This window comes from Emys orbicularis, chromosome 1 (assembly GCF_028017835.1).
Source record: "Emys orbicularis isolate rEmyOrb1 chromosome 1, rEmyOrb1.hap1, whole genome shotgun sequence".
Lineage (NCBI taxonomy): Eukaryota > Metazoa > Chordata > Testudines > Emydidae > Emys > Emys orbicularis.
In genome coordinates this window covers 25586195-25595613 of record NC_088683.1, presented here as the reverse complement: position 1 = coordinate 25595613, position 9419 = coordinate 25586195, and positions in this window count along the sequence as shown.

The following is a 9419-nucleotide window of genomic DNA, read 5'->3' as shown; positions in this document are numbered from 1 at the left end:
GATCACTAAAATATGACTGGCCTTTGAAAACTTAAAAACGAAGGGAAAACATGTGGATGCATTTGCTAAGAAATTAATATTCAGTGTTGGGAAAACTGGACCCTAAGAGCTAATTCCATCAAGGGGACTTAAGTTATGTCTACACTAGCACTTTTATTGGTATGAATTATGTCGCCCAGAGGTGTGAAAAAAACACCCCCCAGAGTAACATAAATTACACCGACAGAAGAACTTGTGTGGAGAGCGCTATGTTGGGGGGAGACCGCTGCTTGTTGGAAGTGATTTAATTATGTTGATGGGAGAGCTCTGGCCCGTCGGCATGGAGCAGCTACCCGGGAGATCTTACAACGGTGCAGCTGCATTGGTACAGCTGTGCCGCTGTAAGGTCTCTGGTGTAGACATGGCCTAATCTCAGCATTGCGACATCTAATGTTTAGGTGCCCTCCGCCTAGTAGAATCTACAGCCCTGAGTTAGGCAACTAGACTCCCTGTACAATTCATGGGGAGAGTTAGGCACCTAACAATGGGATCTACAAATGTCAGCAAGCTGAGCAGGGAGCTGCCTAATCTGGTCAGTAGAAAATGCAGAGAGGGGTGGGACCTAAGCCTCACTCCTCTCAGGGAGTTAAGCTCCTAAATTGGATCTGGAAGGAGGCACCTGCCTTCACTGGGGATTGACAGCCATGAACCCTCTCCTGGAGTTAGGCATAAGGCCTATGTACCACTTAAATCTCACCTAAACCCTATTTTGAATACTTAAATTAGATCAGTGTAAGGCTGGAACCATGGGGATTCTGGGCTGCTGACACCTCCACATTGCCACAGGAGACTTAGGCTGAGCTCCCATGGGAGGACCATGCGAGGCTGGGCTAGGCAGGCAGTATAACCTAGCAGGACCTGAGTGGCAGCCCCCTGATTGGCCAATATTAATACTTAAACCAGGAAGGGGAGCTGTCTGAGCAACAACACAGACTACCGCCTACCTCTGTGCCAGGCCCCTACTTGCGATCAACCCTAGACTCTGGCTTCCAACCCTGGTTTGTCCTTGACTTCGCTCTTCAATTACTGTCTGTAAACTAGCGCCTGGCCCCAATCTCCTGGTAACTTGATCCTGCCTGCCTCTCGGTTCAACCTCTGGCCTGTCGTGGACTCTGACCTACTGGTTCCTGACTTGGGCTGACACCTGCTCCAACCACTAGGTCTGACTGCCCTCATCCTTGCCACAACAGCAAGGCAGAGGGAGCGTTCCTATCTGAGTGGGGATGTTACACAGACTGGCTTGCTGCTCTTCCTGCAGGAATAAATAGCTGGTGCTGGAGTAAGTCCTTGCTCATGGATTGGCTACTGCAGCACACCAGAGGAAAGAGTCATCGCAGGCTCTGGCTGAGGGGTTACTTCAAACCCAGCATGGGTGGGGGGGGGGGGAAATGAGATGATCTTTGGAGGACCCTTCCAGCCCTACATTTCTATGAATTTCTGAACTATCTTTACTTTGTCAATGATTTTCATATAATGGACTGCCTGGAATTTGTCTTCTGCTCCCCTCTTCCAGTTCCCCTACTTCACAAGCTGGGGAGGAAGATGGTGTCTGGGGAGCTGAGTTCTCTCATGTCAGTGAGAACAAAGGCAGAAGGAGCTGCAGTCCCATTCGCCCTCTCTCACTTTAATTCCTCTGTCTCTTTCATCTGTTCTGTTTCCCAGCTCTCCCGTCCTTGCCTATGCTGCTGTTACTTTCCCCCAGAATGCCACATTAGCATGTATTTTTCCAAACTGATTCTCATTTTATCATCTTCCTGTGTTTCTGACACCATGTTTAGTGATGACAATTCCTCCCAATTCAGTATCCTCTGTAAATGTCATTACTGTGCTATTCACTCCCCTTCTTAGACCATTATCAAAAGTATGTACCATGGATATACTCAAAACAGATCCGTTGCCTCATCTCAATATTTTCCCATTCGTTATTATACCATTGTTTACAACCCTTAAATCATTTTCAATCCACATGACAAATCTAAGACACTAAAATAATATTTCATGTAAGAATTTCATCCCACTACCATCAAAGTCAGTGGCTAAGATCCCAATGACACTGTCACAGGGTGGCTGCTGTCAGGGCCGGGCCATGGGCAGCTGGTGTGCACTGGTCCATTACCAAGTTGCAGTCAGGAGATTTGTAGTGGAGTCAGGGTGGAGACGGGTCAGGATACCAGGAATTCCAGGTCAGGCACCAGGTTACAGACAGAAAGTAAGTAGCAGAGTTGGGAACAAACCAGGGTCAGGAGCCAGAATCTAAGGTTCACAGTAAGGCAAGGTATGGGGAAGAAGCAAGCAGGCAGTCGGCATCATTGCTCAGACAGTTCCCTGTAATGCCTTCCTGGTTTATATACTGGCATGGGCCAATCAGTGGGCTGCGTGGGGCTGTCATTCAGCCCCTGCTGGGCAGTACTTCCTGCAGTGTCAAGCTTCACATGAGCTACCCATGGTGAGATGGAAGCCTTGGCAGTCCACACCTCTATGATCCCAGGCTCTAGTTCTGCAGGTGCTTCCAACTAGCCCCATTAAAGGGAGAGAGGCCCAGCCCTGCCTGTGACTGAGCAGTTGTCTCCCAGGTGGAACTGTGTGGTTAGGGAGTCAGTTGATAGAGGGACGCCTGGGGAAAAGTCTCTGACCAAAGCAGGCTCACTTCACTGCAGGCCTGCTTTGGTCAGGGAAATCACTGTTTTATGTTACTTCACAATTTTTTTGCATTTCAATAAGAAATTGTGCCCTGAGGCAAGGGCCTGGAACAGACTCAGGCGTGGTTGTTTCCTGGGCTAGTAAGAGAGTCCACCCATTTACAGACACAATATCAAATACTTTACACACACTGTTTTCCCATATCTACTAATAAAGCTATCCAGTTTTTCTGGCAAGATCTATTGTTTAGAAGCTTTTGTTCAATTATCCATGGTAACACGTTCCCTATGTTTTCGTTGTGTTGTGCAAAACTGCTCAGTACATTCTCCCTTTTCCACCAATTAGTCTGACCTCACACCAAAACCATGCTCAGAATAAACTCATGACAGAGTGAGCTAGTTTCAAACGCTGGCTCAACTTTATGGTTTGTTCACAAACAAGTTTTTCTGTCAGTTCATGGTGAAATTTTTTCACATGTTAATTTCAATTCTGGTGGTGTCATTCAGGGCAGGTCTACACTAGACGTGCTACATTGGCGCAGCTGCACCAATGCAGCTGTGCTGCTGTAGCGCGTCTGGTGAAGATGCTTTATGCCGACGGGAGAGCATCTCCTGTTGATCTAGTGCCGGTGTGGACAGTGCTTACGTCACTGTAACTTGCATCGCTCGAGGGGGGGGGGGGCTTTTTCACACCCTGGAGCGACATAAATTAGATCGACTTAAGCGGTAGTGTAGACCTGCCCTCAGACTCAGAAGAATAGTCCTAGGAATCAGTGCAAATTTGGAAGGGCTCAGAAGGCACAGAATTCTGCCAGTTTGCATGATGAAGTAAGAAACAGGTCTCACTCTCAGCTGGAGCATATCTATTCTATCTAGTTATAATCTCTTATTCCATCAGTGAGGGCAGTCTTTAATGCCCATTTGTCCCCTTCTGCCATATGTGCCTTAGCATTTAATTCCACCCTACTTACATGTCCTTCCTGAATTGATCCATAAGATCATTACCACATCCTCCTTCAAACCATAGAATATCAGGGTTAGAAGGTACCTCAGGAGATCATCTAGTCCAACCCCCTGCTCAAAGCAGGACCAATCCCCAGACAGATTTTTGCCCCAGATCCCTAAATGGCCCCCTCAAGGATTGAATGCATAACCCTGGGTTTAGCAGGCCAATGCTCAAACCACTGAGCTATCCGTCCCCCCCTCAATCAAGACCCACTTCCCCTGGGATACTGATAAGAAAACAACAAACTAATAATGGTTGAGCAGCAGTCAGTAAAAGCTGATTATATTTCATTTATTTAAAGACAAACACTTTAAATGATTGAGAATCATCAGGCCATGTACACAACTAGCCTATGTTACTGCATGGTCTCATTATCATTTCCCTGCCCTCCCTCCGCCTTCCTTCCTAATGTTTCATCCACTTGTGACTTGTCTTACAGTAAATCTCAAGTTTGTCCCGGCAGGGCACATGTCCCAGTATGCATTTATATAGTGTCTAGAAAATCAGCTAGAACTTCCTTTGCCAGAACACCAATAAGTTCTCCGTTGGTGGCAAACAACCCACTAATATTCAGCTGGAGGACCTTATGTGCCAGACCTATGACTAGGAATCATCATTTTAGAGACAACTCAACGTGGGCAGCCACAAACCATGACACACATTGTTGAGGACTGCAAAATGACTCAACTTCCTGGAGGTCTTCGTGCCTTGAACATTGTTGATAAGAACGCCAAGAACAGGGCCAGCCCACAACATTTTGGCACCTGAGGCAGGGAGCTCAAATGATGCCCCCCCCTCGCTTGGGCCAAAACTTTGAAAGGTCTCAATTCTGCCTTCTTCCTGTTCTACTCCTCTCATAGTACGGCTCTGCTACCTACCCCAATAAAGGAGAACTAACAACTTAAAATGCCTTGTTCAAAAAATTTAAGTAACACTTAACTTTCAAACACCTGAACAGCAAATGTAACTTTTCTTGTCTGCATAGTAAACACTGGCATTTTTATCTGTTTGAATAATCAAAGTGGTGCTTTCTGTGCCTTCTTGGTTGCAAAGATTTGAACTGCTTCCTGAAGGTCCACAGTCTGGGCCAGCTCATGCTCTATTGAGATGGTTGCAAGGCCGACCAGCCTCTCCTGTGTCATTGTGGAGCATAGATGTGTTTTTATTAACTTCAGCTTGGAGAAGCTGCGTTCTCCACTGGCAACTGTTACAGGAAGTGTTAGAAGTATGCTCAGAGCAACAAAAGCATTTGGAAAGAGGGTGGTCATCTTATTTGTACATGTATATTCCAGAACAGCTTTTGGAGTTGATCCTGCTGAAATGTATCTTGAAAGGGCTTTCAATTCATCACCTAAATCACTCGCATCAATATCGCGCATGTCATCATGCGTCAACACTGTCTCTAGTACCCTGCATTGCTGGTGTAGGTCTTCTTCAGGTATAGTGAGGAGTTTTGGAATATCATACAACATCCCAAATATACTGCTGTGTTCCTTGAGCTGCATGAAACGTTCTTCAACTGACTGTAGTGCACAATCTAGCACCTGGTTAAAGAATTCAACTTTGAATTGTTGTTTGGGATCTCTTATGGGATTATCCCGTGCCTCGTAATCAAAATGTCTTCTTCTTCGGTGACTCTTGTATTCTTGAATGGGTGGGAAAATAGCTTCAGTGTGAAGTTCCTCTGCCAACTTCTGTTCACTCTTCAGAATGTTTTGAAATCCCTCATCTGACCGGTAAGACTATAGGTATGACTTTGCTTTGTCCAGTTGTTCCATTGCTCCAGATATATCAAGGTCAACACCTTGGAGTCTCTTGTGTACAACATTTATTTCAAACAGTATGTCATGCCACAATACTAAGCCACACAGAAATGTGAAGTTATGTATGTTTCTGGTGATTCCATTTCCCTCTGATGGCAACTATGGCATCATCTATCTTCCCAATTTGGTGTTTGATAGGCTTTATCGCCTCTACTCTACTTTCCCATCATGTGGCACTCAGTGGTTTCAGTGTCAGAGAGGATATTCCCAGATGTTTATCCCAGATGCGACATTGGTGAGGCCTCATCTGGAGTACTGTGTCCAGTTTTGGGCCCCACACTCCAAGAAGGATGTGGAAATATTGGAAAGAGTCCAGCGGAGGGCAACAAAAATGATTAGGGGTCTGGAGCACATGATTTATGAGGAGAGGCTGAGGGAACTAGGATTGTTTAGTCTCCAGAAGAGAAGAATGAGGGGGGATTAGATAGCTGCTTTCAACTACCTGAGGGGGGGTTCCAAAGAGGATGGAGCTCGGCTGTTCTCAGTGGTGGCAGATGACAGAACAAGGAGCAATGGTCTCAAGTTGCAGTGGGGGAGGTCTAGGTTGGATATTAGGAAACACTATTTCACTAGGAGGGTGGTGAAGCACTGGAATGCTTTACCTAGGGAGGTGGTGGAATCTCCTTCCTTGGAGGTTTTTAAGGCCCGGCTTGACAAAGCCCTGGCTGGGATGATTTAGTTGGGAATTGGTCCTGCTTTGAGCAGGGGGTTGGACTAGATGACCTCCTGAGGTCCCTTCCAACCCTGATATTCTATGATTCTATGAAAAGGCTCCTCCTCCTCTCTCTCCCTGCAGCTCCTGCTGCTTTCTGTTATTCCCTCTCACCTTTTCTCCTGCCTGCCTGTTATGTCTCTTGTGCCCTCCTTCCTCCAGCACAGCACTCCACCATCTCTGTGCATCTAGAGTAGAGAGAATACATATGCACCAGCAGTAGACACAATTTTCTACACTCTGGGTCCTAGTGGCGTCCCCCCCCAGTCTGGCACCTGAGGCAGCTGCCTCAGTTCGCCTCATGGTAAGGCCAGCCCTGGCCAAGAACACCGTTGATAAGAACCAGATTGCCTATGCTACATATATACATACATACATACATGCATACATAAATAAATAGTGTCTAGCATAATGGATCCCTGATCCTGTCTGGGGCCTTTGAATGCTATCACAGTACAACTAATAATAATCGGTTTCTATAGGTTTGAGGAAAAATAAGCCACTCAGCTGAACATTCGAGGAACCATGTGATTAACTACTTTACCCAAGAAGGTCTTTGAAGAACCATCTTTAGATGGATTAAGGAGACAAACCAAGAAGGAGGCTAAAGGAATTCGTGAGTAGGATTGGCTTATGCAACCCAGAAATTCCCTTCCAGCCCTGCTGAACTGCAATGTGAAAAATAAGGTTTTGAGCTTTCAGAGGCTCAAGAGTCTACAGCTCTCTAGAGCAGTTTATGACAAACTTCCACTGCCCTATTGGCAATGTTTCTTTGTTCACTTCATATAGCACATTTTGCCTAAACTCCTGTAAACTTATTGTATTTCTGATTCTAACATCAAGTCTGCTTGGTTTGGGTTGTTGTTGTTTTTTTTTTTGCCAGTGGAAAGGAGGGATGAGGAATAAAGTAATTATAAACAAAAGATTTTCTGTCATTTACATAATTGAGGCAGTGGATTGTGGGTCTTATTCACTGTATATAAATACACAATCTGTATACTAGAGTCTGGGAACCAAGACTCAAAGTAGAAAGCATATCTTATGTGCTAAATGGAAAGATGCTGTGCTATATTAACTAAGGGCTTGTCTACATGGGGACATCCAGGAAGTTTATCTGAACTAACTAAAGGTGAATTTGAAGTAGATTAGTTAAACTGCATAAAATCCCTGGGTGGCCTTTGGAAGTAAATTAAGATAAACTGCATTAAAGCCACTTTAATTCTGAACAATAGGGGTTTAGTTCATTAACTTCAAATTCACACCTTTATTTAATCTGGATTTCCTTTCCTGGATGCCCCTGTGTAGACAAGCCCTAAGAAAAAGATGTGAGAATTTTAGTAAAAATATTCTCTGACTTATATGTGGTTACAGTTTGGAAGGAAAGATATGGTATATAAAGGAAAGATTATGGTATTTTTGCACAAGCACGGTCAGGTTTCTGCTTTGGAGAACACATAAGAGGCCCACCCTCCACATCCTACCTGTAGTGGTTGGTCACCTGAGGGGGGGCCCAAGCAGCCCATTTGATTCCCTTGTCCTTTTGGCAGCAGAGGCTCTTCATCAAGGAGAGCTGTGGCAGCCTGCTCCCCTCACTCCAGCTGCAGGACTTCCGAGGAACAAAGCGCAGGCCACTTCTCTCCCACTACAGAGTTGGGGCCAGATTCTGTGTCATGCTCTTGCCTCTGTATGCCACTCCAGCAGTGCACAGGGATGTAAAATGGTTGGAGAGAGAGATTCTCTAGAAAGATTCACCTAGTACAAGGGCAGCCCCAGGGTGGAATACACAGCCGTATGTGCCATTCCCACAGTAGGGTAAGGGGAGGAGGAGGAGGAGACCGGGGTGGGATTGGCTGAAGCACTCTGCTCTCCCTCCATTCTGGGCTGTGGCCATTGGCAGCAATAGGGGAACTTCCATAACTTGAAGTAAGGCCTGGGAGCAGCCCAGAGTCCACCTTGGGCCATGGAGTAGTGCAGACCCTGACAGGTGCAAGGTGTCATAAAGCCACCTTTGCCCCACCTCCTACTGGGCTACACCTTTTATGTTGTGCTCCCTGAGGGACGCAGCACAAAATCTGGCCCTTGGTATTTGTGCAATGCTCACTGTCCCAAAGCGCCCCCTCACAGCGTCATGTGGCATTGCATCTGCCAGCAGCTTCCCCTCACACTCTTTGGTCTATTCTAGTCATACACATGACCTAACTCTCCAGCCAATCCACTTTAGAGGGTTCAGTCCCTTCCAGGGTAACAGAGTCCTTTAGATAAAGTCTAACAGAAGCACTAAATAAATGAATCTTCAGCCTATTTGGGCTCAGCATCCAGCCCCCTTCCTCATAGCCAGACCCCAGCTGCAATGGTTTGTCTCAATGCCCACCAACATGTACCCGGGCTCTGGTCAACCCACTAAACCAGTCCAGGCCCACCCTCCTACAAAGGGCTCTGGCTGGCCACATTCCTCAGACAGCTTCTGGCTCTCAACCAGGCTTCTTGCCCCCAGGAAGGAGCAGTCTGTCCACTTTCCTCCCCTCTCAGCCTTTGGCTCCTGGGCTTTCCTGCTCTTAAGACCAGCATCCAGTGCATGTTCATAGATTCATAGATTCCAAGGCCAGAAGGGACCATTGGGATCATCTAGTTTAACCTGTATCGCACAGGCCAAAGAACTTTTCCAAAATAATTCCTGTTTGAACTTGACCTTTTAGAAAAACATCTAGTTTTGACTTTAAAATTGCCAGTGATGGAGAGTCCACCACAACTGATGGTAAATTAATGGTTAATTACCCTCACTGTTACAAATGTATGCCTTATTTCCAGTCATAGCAGGGAAGAGCTAATTTAACAGGGCTGGCCTCAGGCCTCCTGGCCCTAAAAGGGGCTTGCCATCCTGTTAAAATATTCTTCAAGGACAGCCAGATCACATGCTCCTTAAGATCCCTCTTGCTGATGACATTGGCTTTTAAACTCTGGGGCTTCACCACAGCATACTGGTCAGAATGAGCTATGGACCAGTAAATGCACAGACAGGCACAATCCCACAGTGTAACTACACTGTGCCTTATGGACTTTTATTATGAAGTGTATCCAAAGCTTTTCAGATGAGTTTTGACACACTTTTGACCAACTAGCTTGTGCATGAGATTGGTCCCAAAGCACCCCAAAGTTGATCAATGAAAACAAAGAACCATCAGCATTCTTCAAAATATGAA